The sequence below is a fragment of the Pseudophryne corroboree genome, chromosome 10 (assembly GCF_028390025.1).
Source record: "Pseudophryne corroboree isolate aPseCor3 chromosome 10, aPseCor3.hap2, whole genome shotgun sequence".
Taxonomy (NCBI): Eukaryota; Metazoa; Chordata; class Amphibia; order Anura; family Myobatrachidae; genus Pseudophryne; species Pseudophryne corroboree.
In genome coordinates, this window is record NC_086453.1 from 62,033,896 (window position 1) to 62,047,559 (window position 13,664).

The following is a 13,664-nucleotide window of genomic DNA, read 5'->3' on the forward strand; positions in this document are numbered from 1 at the left end:
CCTGCGCCCTGCACCCTGTGAGTGCTGTTGGTGTATGAGTGGGAGCATGGGCACAGCGCGACCGCTGCGCTGTACCTCGTTACTGAAGTCTTCTGCCGTCACTGAAGTCTTCTTTCTTCTTTATACTCACCCGGCTTCTTTCTTCTGGCTTCTGTGAGGGGGGTGACGGCGCGGCTCCGGGAACAAGCAGCTAGGCGCACCAAGTGATCGCACCCTCTGGAGCTAATGGTGTCCAGTAGCCTAAGAAGCAGAGCCTTTAACTCTAAAGAAGTAGGTCTGACTTCTCTCCCCTCACTCCCACGCTGCAGGGAGCCTGTAGCCAGCAGGTCTCCCTGAAAATAACAAACCTAACAGAAAGTCTTTTCCAGAGAAACTCAGTAGAGCTCCCCTAGTACGTGTCCAGTCACTCCTGGGCACAAAGTCTAACTGAGGTCTGGAGGAGGGGCATAGAGGGAGGAGCCAGTTCACACCCAGTCAAAGTCTTTTTAGTGTGCCCAAGCTCCTGCGGATCCCGTCTATACCCCATGGTCCTTTTGGAGTCCCCAGCATCCTCTAGGACGTAAGAGAAAAAAAAATGTTTGTTGCCTCATGACCTGGAATTAAAGTGGATTGCTTGAAGGTTTGCTTCATTTCATTCACAGACCATGAAGATTTTTTTTATTTTTATTTTTTATTGTGAAGCAAACAACAATTAGGACCAAATAACAGAAAACTTCAGCGTGTATAACTATTCACCCCCTAAAGTCAGTACTTTGTAGAGCCACCTATTGCGGAAATTGCAGATGCAAGTTTATTTGGATAAGTCTCTATGAGTTTGCCACATCTTGCCACTGGGATTTTTGCCCATTCCTCAAGGCAAAACTGCTCCAGCTCCTTCATGTTGGATGGTTTCTGCTTGTAAACAGCAATCTTCAAGTCTGACCACAGATTCTCAATTGGATTGAGATCTGGGCTTTGACTAGGCCATTCCAACACATTTAAATGTTTCCCCTTAAACATCTCGAGTGTTGCTTTAGCAGTATGCTTCGGGTCATTGTCCTGCTGGAAGGTGAACCTCCGTCCTAGTCTCAAATCACAGGCAGACTGAAACAGGTTTTGCTCAAGAATATCCCTGTATTTAGCACCATCCATCTTTCCCTCGACTCAAAACAGTTTCCCAGTTCCTCCTGCTGAAAAACATCCCCACAGCATGATGCTGCCACCACGATGTTGTTCTTTGGGTGATGGGATGTGTTGGGTTTGCGCCAGACATAGCGTTTTCTTTGGTGTCCGAAAAGTTACATTTTAGTCTCATCTGACCAGAGCACCTTCCTCCATACATTTGTGGAATCGTCCACATGCCTTTTGCAAACTCACAACATGCCTTCTTATTTTTAACAGTAAGTAATGGCTTTTTTCTGGCCACTCTTCCATAAAGCCCAGCTCTATGGAGTGTACGGCTTATTGTGGTCACATGCGCAGATACACCAGTCTCTGCTGTGGAACTCTGCAGCTCCTTCAGGGTTACCTTTTGTCTCTGTGCTGCCTCTCTGATTAATGCCCTCCTTGCCTGGTCTGAGTTTTGGTGGCCGGCCCTCTCTTAGCAGGATTGTTGTGGTACCATGTTCTTTCCATTTGAAGATGATGGATTTGATGGAGCTCCGGGGGATCATCAAAGATTTGGATAATTTTTTTTTTTTTTTTTTTTTATAACCCAACCCTGACTTGTACTTCTCAACAACTTTGTCCCTGACTTGTTTGGAGAGCTCCTTGGTCTTCATGGTGTGACGCCTCTTGCTTAGTGGTGTTGCAGCCTCTGGGGCCTTTCAGAAAAGGTGTGTGTATACTGACAGATCATGTGACACTTAGATTGCACACAGGTGGACTTCATTTCATTTATTATGTGACTTCTAAAGGCAAGTGGTTGCACCAGAACTTTTGAGGGGCTTCGTAGCAAAGGGGGTGAATACATATGCACATGCCAATATTCAGATTTTTATTTCTAAAAAAAATGTATTTACATTTTCTCATTTCACTTCACCAACTTAGACTATTTTGTGCAGACCCATCACATATAATATATAGATTAATAAAAAAATTAAACTACAGGTTGTAACGTAACAAAATAGGTAAAAAGCCAAGGGGGTGAATACTTTATCAAGGCACTGTATAGATTGTATAGAATATATATATATCTCCCCCCTTTCGTGCAACCGTGCGGGGTGCCCGTAGCGGCAGTTAGTCCCCTTACTCCTCTTCCCGAGTACTCTGCTCGGGGGGCGGAGATTCGTGGAATGACACGGTTGCACGAAAGGAATACTCAGGAAGAGGAGGGAGAGCGTGATATCAGTGTTGGCCCGCCAGCAAATCCCTTGGCAACGAGTATTCCCCTTGGCAATGAGCATGGATCCCAGAGCATAAAACCCCTGGCAACAAGCATGACACCCAGCTTGTGAAACCCCTAGCAATGAGCATGACACCCAGCACATAAAACCCCTGGAAATGAGCATGACAACCAGCGCGTGAAACCCCTGGCAATGAGTAGGTAATTTATAAGTAATTAGAAGCTTTAATGTAGGGCATAAATTTATCACATGCATTGCGGTGTATGGCATAATATGGTGCAAGGGGCATTACTTTGTAGGACTTAATATGGTGGATTTTGTTTTTTTATTCCTGTGGTGGCCGAGGTCCGTTGTTGCAGGGTCAAAAATTGGTGTGTAAGATCGTCTTTTCCTGCAAGGCCACGCCCATTTTTTTTTTTTTTTTTTGTGAGGCCATGTTCATTTTAGTGAGGACACGCCCACTTGCACATTTTTTACTTTTGCACTGGGAGCCAAATTGTCTAGAAACAGCCCTGGGGATGGGGGCGATTCTGAAGACATTGGAGGTCATGACAGGTACTTTTATGGCAAGCGAGACATGCGACTGGCTTGAACCACTTGTCTGGCATGGTCGCATCAGATGCGACCATGCCTGCAAGTGCTCTATCTGACCTGGTCGCACAGGATGCGACCAGTCAGATAGAGAGTGTTAGCAACGGCAGGGAAGAGAAACTTCCCTCCGCTGCTGCTATCAGAGGGACCGGAAGGTCCCTCTGCCTCCCTGCACTCTCCCCCCCTGTCTGCCGTGCTGCAGACAATGGCAGCCGCTGGGGAGTGTAAATGAACCCTCTCAAGCCACCCCCTGACCCCCCCTGCATACCTGCAGGCTGTCCCCGGCTTTCAAAATGAAAGCCGCGATGTTCCAATGGTCGCGATGTTCCCGATCGATGTTTCGATGTTTGAAAAAATATAAAAATAAAATAAAAATTTTTTTTTTCTTCTTTAACTAAAATCATTTGGGATAGAGTTAAAGTCATGTTCTTCATTAATTAACTCATAAAAAAAACGAACATTTCGGAGTGTTTTTCGACGAAATAAATAGTCAGTTAAGTGGTTAAGAGGCATTCTGGAGCAAGTGTAGAAAGTGAGTGGCATACGCAATGTGGAGGTGGGGAGGTTATTCTTAGGTTTTTATTTATTACAGAGAGTAAAGAGAAATGTAGAACCCTTTGAGGGTCTGAAGGCTTCAAGGTATCAAGTTGCCCACCTAGGATGTCGGAGTCAAAATGATAGTAAAGGGGGTACTCACGGAGCGATCGCTGCTTAAAATCTAAGCAATCTGACTGGATTGCTTAGATTTTAAGCCTGATCGCTCCGTGTGTACCCCCCTACAGTGATAGCGATGCGCAGCCCCGCGCATCACTATCGCTGGTGCTAGTTTGACCTGCCGTGCAGGCCAATCTAGCGGGTCGCTCATTTCACCCGCTGGGTGAATGAGCGCCCCCCCCCCCCGTCTCCCCCCGCACGCTCAGCACATATCGCACTGTGCTGAGCGGTGGGAGAGATGTGTGCTGAGCGGTTCACTCAGCACACCTCTCTCCCGCATCGGCCAGTGAGTACTGGCCTTAACACACTGCAGAGGTACAGAAGCAGACAGAGACGCGGGTGGTAGGGGGAACAGCCTATACATGCAAAGGATGAAAACAGAGGCACTGCACCATACAAAGAGACTTACACCCTCATTACTGTAACCTCCTTTTCTGAGGAATTCTCTGGCCACTCAGCGTTTCACCTGGCACCGACATTACCCACAGTGCCTCAAATGAAGATGTGCAGATTTCCAAGTCAAATGACAAGGGATCGGCAGCTCTGCGCAGGAGAGGAAGTCGCCTGCAGAGCGATGGCTGAGGCCGACATTTGACAACACACAGTGCTATACGCAACCTGTATAATGGATTTAATGGGCCACATGCATTTCTGTATTAAGGCCAAGCCTTTGCTGCCTGGTGCCGCATCATTCCAGAGGCAGTCCCTAAATGCAGCATCGTAGTGTGGTCAAATCAACACGAATTACTGCCTAAGATCTGAAACATAAAAATAAGAATTTACTCACCGGTAATTCTATTTCTCGTAGTCCGTAGTGGATGCTGGGTACTCCGTAAGGACCATGGGGAATAGACGGGCTCCGCAGGAGACTGGGCACTCTAAAAGAAAGATTAGGTACTATCTGGTGTGCACTGGCTCCTCCCTCTATGCCCCTCCTCCAGACCTCAGTTAGGGAAACTGTGCCCGGAAGAGCTGACACTACAAGGAAAGGATTTGGAATCCCGGGTAAGACTCATACCAGCCACACCAATCACACCGTACAACTCGTGATAACTATACCCAGTTAACAGTATGAACAACAAATGAGCCTCATGAACAGATGGCTCATAACAAAACCCTTTAGTTAAGCAATAACTATATACACGTATTGCAGAGAGTCCGCACTTGGGGCGGGCTCCCAGAATCCACTACGGACTACGAGAAATAGAATTACCGGTGAGTAAATTCTTATTTTCTCTGACGTCCTAGTGGATGCTGGGTACTCCGTAAGGACAATGGGGATTATACCAAAGCTCCCCCGACCAGGTAGCAGCTCGGCAAAGTTGTTATGCCGAGACCCCTTGGGCAGCCGCCCAAGAAGAGCCCCCTTCCTCGTGGAATGGGCTTTTACGGATTTAGGATGCGGCAGTCCAGCCGCAGAATGTGCAAGTTGAATCGTGCTACAGATCCAGCGAGCAATAGTCTGCTTAGAAGCAGGAGCACCCAGTTTGTTGGGTGCATGCAGGATAACAGCGAGTCAGTATTTCTGACTCTAGCCGTCCTGGAAACATAAATTTTCAGGGCCCGGACTACATCCAGCAACTTGGAGGCCTCCAAGTCCCGAGTAGCCGCAGGCACTACAAAAGGTTGGTTCAAATGAAACGCTGATACCACCTTAGGGAGAAATTGTGGACGAATCCTCAATTCTGCCCTGTCCCTATGGAAGATCAGATAAGGGCTTTCACATGACAAAGCCGCCAATTCTGACACACGCCTAGCCGAAGCCAAATATAAATATATATATATATATATATATATATATATATATATATATATATATATATATATATATATATATATATATATATATATATATATATATATATATATAACCACTTTCCACGTGAGATACTTCAACTCCACGTTCTGAAGTGGCTCAAACAATGTGATTTTAGGAAAACCAACACTACGTTGAGATCCCAAGGTGCCACTGGAGGCACAAAAGGGGCTGAACATGCAGCACTCCATTAACAACGTCTGAACTTCAGGCAGCGTCTTTCCTAGCCTTTAACAGCATAGGAATCATTTCATCTGGAACGCCCTTTTCCGTTAGGATCCTGCGTTCAACCACCAAGCCTTCAAACGCAGCCGCGGTAAGTCTTGGAACAGACAGGGCCCCTGCAGTAACAGGTCCGTCTGAGACACAGAGGCCATGGGTCCTCCGAGATCATTTCTTGTAGTTCTGGGTACCAAGTTCTACCTGGCCAATCCGGAACTACGAGTATAGTTCTTATTCCTCTCTTACTTACTATCCTCAGTACCTTGGGTATGAGAGGAAGAGGAGGGAACACATAAACCTACTGGTACACCCACGGTGTCACTAGTGCGTCCACAGCTATCGCCTGAGGGTCTCTTGACCTGGCGCAATACTTTTGTAGCTTTTTGCTGAGGCGGGACGCCATCATGTCCACCTGTGGCCGTTCCCAACGGTTCACAATCTGCGTGAAAACTTCTAGATGAAGTCCCCACTCTCCCGTGTGGAGGTCGTGCCTGCTGAGGAAGTCTGCTTCCTAGTTTAACACACCCGGAATGAACACTGCTGACAGTGTTAGCACGTGATACTCCGCCCATCGGAGAATCCTTGTGGCTTCTGCCAACGCCATCTTGCTTCTTGTGTCGCCTTGTCGGTTTACATGGGCGACAGCCGTGGTGTTGTCTGACTGAATCAGCACCGGCTGGTTTTGAAGCAGGGGTTCTGCTTGCCTTAGGGCATTGTAACTGGCCCTTAGGTCCAGAATATTTATGTAGGGAAGTCTCCTGACTCGACCATTGTCCTTGGAATTTTCTTCCCTGAGGGACTGCTCCCCAACCTCGGAGGCTTGCATCCGTGGTCACCAGGACCCAGTCCTGAATGCCGAATCCGCGGCCGTCGAGAAGATGAGCACTCTGCAGCCGCCACAGCAAAGACACCCTGGCCCCGGGGACAGGGTGATCAGCAGATGCATCTGAAGATGCGATCCTCACTTGTCTAACAGGTCCCACTGAAAGTTCCTTGCATGGAACCTGCCGAAGGGAATTGCTTCGTAAGAAGCTACCACCTTTTCCAGGACTCGCGTGCAATGATGCATCAACACCTGTTTCGGTTTTTAGGAGGTCTCTGACCCGAGATGACAACTCCTTGGCCTTCTCCTCCGGGAGAAACACCTTCTTCTGTTCTGTGTCCAGAAACATGCCCAATATCAGCAGACGCGTCGAAGGAACCAGCTGCGACTTTGGGATATTCAGAATCCAGCCGTGCTGTTGTAGCACTTCCTGAGACAGTGCTACTCCGATCAACGACTGCTCCTTGGACCTCGCCTTTATAAGGAGATCGTCCAAGTACGGGATAATTATAACTCCCTTCTTTCGAAGGAATATCATCATTTTGGCCATTACCTTGGAACACACCCTCCGTGCCGTGGACAGACCAAACGGCAACGTCTGGAATTGGTAATGGCAGTTCTGTACCACAACCTTGAGGTACTCCTGGTGAGGTGGGTAAATGGGGACATGTAGGTAAGCATCCATGATGTCCAGTGATACCATGTAATCCCCCTCTTCCAGGCTTGCAATAACCGCCCTGAGCGATTCCATTTTGAACTCGAACTTCCTTATATAAGTGTTCAAGGATTTCAAATTTAGAATGGGTCTCACCGAACCGTCTGGTTTCGGTACCACAAACATTGTGGAATAGTAACCCCGTCCCTGTTGAAGGAGGGGAACTTTTATTATCACCTGCTGGAGGTACAGCTTGTGAATTGCCGCCAGTACTACCTCCCTGTCCTGGGGAGTAGTTGAAAGGCTGATTTGAGGTAACGGCGAGGGGGAGACGCCTCGAATTCCAGCTTGTATCTCTGCGATACCACTTTTAGAACCCAGAGATCCACCTGTGAGCGAACCCACTGGTCGCTGAAGTTCCGGAGACGCGCCCCCCACCGCACCTGTCTGTGGAGCCCCAGCGCCATGCGGTGGACTCAGTAGAAGCAGGGGAGGATTTTTGTTCCTGGGAACTGGCTGTCTGGTGCATCTTTTCCCTCTCCCCCTGCCTCTGGGCAGAAAGGAAGCACCTTTGATCCGCTTGCCTTTCTGAGGCCGAAAGGACTGTACCTGATAGTACGGTGCTTTCTTAGGCTGTGAGGGAGCCTGAGGTAAAAATATCGATTTCCCAGCTGTTGCTGTGGATACAAGGTCCGAGAGACCATCCCCAAACAATTCCTCACCCTTATAAGGCAAAACCTCCATGTGCCTTTTAGAATCAGCATCACCTGTCCACTGCCGGGTCCATAATACCCTCCTGGCAGAAATGGACATTGCATTAATTCTAGATGCCAGCCGGCAAATATCCCTCTGTGCATCCCTCCTATATAAGACTACGTCTTTAATATGCTCTATGGTTAGCAAAATAGTATCCCTGTCGAGGGTATCAATATTATCAGACAGGGTATCAGACCACGCTGCAGCAGCACTACACATCCATGCTGAAGCAATTGCAGGTCTTAGTATAGTACCTGAGTGTGTATATACAGACTTCAGGATAGCCTCTTGCTTTCTATCAGCAGGCTCCTTCAAGGCGGCCGTATCCTGAGACGGCAGTGCCACCTTTTTTGACAAGCGTGTGAGCGCCTTATCCACCCTAGGAGATATCTCCCACCGTGACTTATCCTCTGGCGGGAAAGGGTACGCCATCAGTAATTTTTTTTTTACAAATTACCAGTTTCTTATCGGGGGAACCCCACGCTTCTTCACACACTTCATTCAACTCATCTGATGGGGGGAAAAACACTGGCTGCTTTTTCTCCCCAAACATAATACCCTTTTTAGTGGTACCTGGGTTAATGTCAGAAATGTGTAACACATTTTTCATTGCCGTAATCATGCAACGGATGCCCCTTGTGGATTGTGTATATGTCTCATCCTCGTCGACACTGGAGTCAGACTCCGTGTCGACATCTGTATCTGCCATCTGAGGTAGCGGGCGTTTGTGAGCCCCTGATGGTCTTTGAGATGCCTGGGCAGGCACGGGCTGAGAAGCCGGCTGTCCCACGGCTGTTACGTCATCCAGCCTTTTATGTAAGGAGTTGACACTGTCGGTTAATACCTTCCACATATCCATCCACTCTGGTGTCGACCCCGCAGGGGGTGACATCACATTTATCGGCACCTGCTCCGCCTCCACATAAGCCTCCTCATCAAACATGTCGACACAGCCGTACCGACACACCGCACACACACAGGGAATGCTCTGACTAAGGACAGGACCCCACAAAGTCCTTTGGGGAGACAGAGAGAGAGTATGCCAGCACACACCACAGCGCTATATAATTAGGGATTTACACTATTACAGAAAGTGATTTTTCCCTATAGCTGCTTAACATGTATAGTTTGCGCCTAAATTTAGTGCCCCCCCTTTCTTTTTAACCCTTTGAGCCTGGAAACTGCAGGGGAGAGCCTGGGGAGCTGTCTTCCAGCGGAACTGTGAAGAGAAAATGGCGCCAGTGTGCTGAGGGAGATAGCCCCGCCCCTTTCACGGCGGACTTCTCCTGCTCTTTTATTAATATTATGGCAGGGGATTTTTACACATATATAGTTTATTAGACTATATTATGTGTTTTTTGCCATTTTTAAGGTAATCTAATTGCAGCCCAGGGCGCCCCCCCCCCAGCGCCTTGCACCCATCAGTGACCGGAGTATGTGGTGTGCATGGGGAGCAATGGCGCACAGCTGCAGTGCTGTGCGCTACCTTAATGAAGACCGGAGTCTTCAGCCGCCGATTTTCTCCTCGGAATCTTCCGTCTTCTGGCTCTGCAAGGGGGACGGCGGCGCGGCTCCGGGACCGGACGACCGAGGCTGGGCCTGTGTTCGATCCCTCTGGAGCTAATGGTGTCCAGTAGCCTAGAAGCCCAAGCTAGCTGCAAGCAGGTAGGTTCGCTTCTCTCCCCTCAGTCCCTCGTAGCAGTGAGTCTGTTGCCAGCAGATCTCACTGAAAATAAAAAACCTAACAAATACTTTCTTTACTAAGAGCTCAGGAGAGCCCCTAGTGTGCAACCAGCCCGAGCCGGGCACAGATTCTAACTGAGGTCTGGAGGAGGGGCATAGAGGGAGGAGCCAGTGCACACCAGATAGTACCTAATCTTTCTTTTAGAGCGCCCAGTCTCCTGCGGAGCCCGTCTATTCCCCATGGTCCTTACGGAGTACCCAGCATCCACTAGGACATCAGAGAAATATGTATTACAGTACTGCTTGAGTTTTGAATATATAAAGCCAAATTACAATTATGCTGATATACAGATACACAGCCATATTCTTTGGCTAGAAACTCCCCTTAAATATGTTAAGAGGAGTGAATTTACTCCACAGTAAAATATGTTGCATGGCCAACATTCCATGGCTAAACTGTCATTCCAGAGTCTATACTCCTGGCTGGAGGTCACACAAGTCCCAGAGGGCAAAAGTGATATGAACATGCAAAAACAAACTAACAGAAAAAAACATCCAAGTGGACAGACAGGAGAGAAGGATCAGTCTGGAAGCCTAGAAACTGAAATGCAACAGTCAGAAATCTGTAGTTCTGAAATCAGGGAACACTGCTGAAATAAAGGCTTTAAAACCTTATTTCATTTACTGCACTGTTTACATACAATACTTGCTCAGTGTATTTTTTTTCATACTTTCAATTCGCTTACGGAGGCCACAGAGGTGGGTGAAACGCGTTGCTGCTCTCTCTACAATACACTAAAGTCAACTGTCCTGATTTCTCGGACCATAGCTCATATTATTGTGGAGATCAGAGGAGCTTACGTAAAAGACCGGGGTAGCGAGGATGCCAATGGAATCGATTTGACCTAATATCCTAATAAAAGCCACCAACATCAGGTCACAGTAGAGACCTTCAGCTGATGGACCAGAGGGGAAGGGATTTAGGAGTCACTATTTCAAGTGACTTAAAGGCAGGAAAGCAATGCAACAAAGCAATGAGAAAGGCAAGTCAGATGCTTGGTTGCAAAGGGAGAGGAAACAGTAGCAGGAAAAAATAAGTAATAATGCCACTGTATAGGTCATTGGTACGGCCTCATCTGGAATACTGTGTCCAGTTCTGGAGACCATATCTCCAGAAGGATATTAATACATTAGAGACTGTACAAAGAAGGGCAACTAAAATGGTGCATGGCTTACAGTACATCACAAAACTTACCCGGAAAGGCCAAAAGTTCTTAACATGTATAGTTTGGAGCAGAGAAGGGAAAGGGGGAACATGATAGAAACTTTCAAATACACCAAGGGTCTTAAAGTACAAGGAGGGAAACATTCTTCAAAGGAAGAGAAGTGTTAGAACTCGAGGACATACACTGCAACTGGAGGGAGACAGGTTCAGGGGAAATTTAAGGAAAAATTACTTCACAGAAAGGGTAGTGGATACGTGGAATAGCCTCCAATCAGAGGTGGTAGAGGCTAAGTCAGTAGAACAATTTAAACATGCATGGGATAGGCATAGGAATATCCTTACAAAGAACGAAGGTTCAAAAAGGGTTGAGATTATTTATTTATTAACAGTTTCTTATATAGCGCAGCAAATTCCGTTGCGCTTTACAACTGGACACAATGAGAAGACAAAACTGGGTAATAACAAACAGTCACAGAGGTAGGAAGGCCCTGCTCACAAGCTTACCTAAAGGATAATAAAAAGGAAATGTACTACTATGATGAGTGTGAATCCGCACCAGTACCATGTAAGTGTGTGAATATTAGAATGATAACCAATATGTGAGCAGTTTACAACACAATTTCAGAACTGCTTTTTGATTGGTGGTGCTCCCAGGAAATTTGTAGATGAACTACATTGAAGATAAGAGAAAAGACAAAAAACCCTTTTTTGGGAGCACTCTTGATTATTGAATAGGTGTGATGTAAATGGAGATGTCAGTAATTAAAACTTAACCTTTAATTGGTCCTTGTATAAAAAATTATAAAATGTAAAAATTATGATAATTGGCAATCAAATGATGCTACTAGGAGGATCTTGTTGACCTTTTTAGCATATGTGGTACAAGATCGTTATGTAGGTGAAAATATGTAAATATACCTTGGATAACTTCACCAGCTATGGTAAGGGACGAAAAAGTGCAAACAAATGATGGTCAAATCTAGGGATGGTGTCTGACTGTGGAAAAATAATTTTCGAAAAAAGAAAGAAAGAAAGAGAAAAAGAGAGGGAAAGAAAAGGAAAGTGATAGGGATGAAGGTCTCCTTGGAAAATGGCCCACTGCACCTGGTATTCTCAGGAGGTTCCCCTTCCTAGTACTGACCAGGACATATCTGCTTAGCTTCCGAGATCGGACAAGATCGGGCGTATTCAGGGTAGTATGGCCGTGGGCCGTTTGTTAAAGGAGAAGAGATTACCACTTCTGCTGTCTGTACTATACATAAATCAAAACTGTTGATAGTTCGAAATTGTATTTCCAGATGAGAGAGTGTATAAGGGATAGAAAATTGAAGCAAGCGTTTGGAGAGAGACAGGAATGTGAATACTGAATATGGATTATTTGTGAAAATTGAGGGATCCTGAAACCTGTCTTCTCACAAAGTATATAGACTAGTAGTGCTCTAATAGAACTGGCTCAATAGGAGCTGAAAGCTGGCTCAATATTAACAATAAAGTGACAGTGCAGGAATAAATGAATGAATGAAAAAATGAATAATTAATTAGTACTGGCTCAATAGGAGCTGAATGCTGGCTCAATATTAACAATAAAGTGACAGTGTAGGAATAAATGAATGAATAAAAACATGAATAATTAATTAATTCATGAAAAATGTGCACAAGACTGAATAGGTAAACAATTAATTAATGGAAATTCAGAAAAAAATGAAAGAAAAGAAAAAGGTCCTAGACCGAGATGACAGTCCTTGTAGGAGCCAAACTGATGGAGCTATAATGGTTCGAGACAATGCCCGTTACATTTGCATTGATTGATTAATAAATAAACGAACAATTAATTGATTATTCTGAGAGAGAATAAAAAGGGAATGGGAAAACCCAATCAGGGCAATGCAGGGCTGAAATGAATCAGCTGATTATTCAATGAACTCATTGTGCACTAAACAAAAACAGAGGCAAGTTCATAGCAAACAAACAGAAAAACACATTGAGCTCAAGGCTGGCTCCAAAAATAACTGAAATCTTAATGGTATATAGAGGTAGAGTTTGACATTGGTTAATTTGATTAATTTGACAAACTAAGTTCATAAATGAAAAGAGACACACTTTTGAGCTCAAGGCTGGCTCCAAAGCATTACTTTGGTCCCTATAGTAATAGATAAATAGATATCTGGTAGTTATCCTTAGTATGTGCGGAGAATTCAAAATTAATAATGAAATGATGCCTTGTGGCAAAGTATTCTGCAGGTACTTATGGCCCCAATGCTGTATTGTTATAAATTACGTTTGCAGGTACATGCAGTGCCACTATGATTAAGCCGAGGTTCAGGGGAGAGGAGTGTGCAGGTCCTTAGGCAAGTAATGTTCAATTGCCCTGGTGGTATAATGTACTTTACCCCCACCACTTGGTTAGTGGTGTCTGTTTAGACGTCCCCTGGAGTTCTCCGCTGTGAGCGATGATAGCCGCGGCCGCCCGCTTCCGGATCGGGCGGTATCGCGATGACGTCACTGGATGACGTGTTTCCCGACGTACGTTTCACCTTACGAGGCTTGGTCACGAGAGCATCTCTCTGCCGCTCTCTTGTGGCCGGTATTTGAATGACGCTTCAACCTAGAACTATGCAATCATGCTTTTCAGGTTGTGAGCAGGTGCAATACTGATTGCTAGTAGATGTAGTTCCACAATTACAGTTGCGCTATCGCAGGACTCTGTACACAAATCGCACCGCACCCAGAGCCAGGAGACCAGCGGCAGCGGTGGCAGTCACAGCAGCAGCAACGCTGCGTTGCTGCTGCTGTGACTGCCACCGCTGCCGCTGGTCTCCTGGCTCTGGGTGCGGTGCGATTTGTGTACAGAGTCC

The 13,664-nt window shown here is 46.2% G+C and overlaps 1 protein-coding gene and 1 pseudogene across 4 annotated transcripts in view; both read right to left on the reverse strand.

Annotated features, from left to right (window-relative positions):
- The window catches only part of LOC134966014 (nucleobindin-2-like), an 83,365-nt gene that overhangs the window by 40,572 nt on the left and 29,129 nt on the right, over nucleotides 1–13,664 (reverse strand). The window lies entirely within an intron of this gene.
- On the reverse strand, nucleotides 11,902–12,019 carry LOC134968206 (5S ribosomal RNA; annotated as a pseudogene).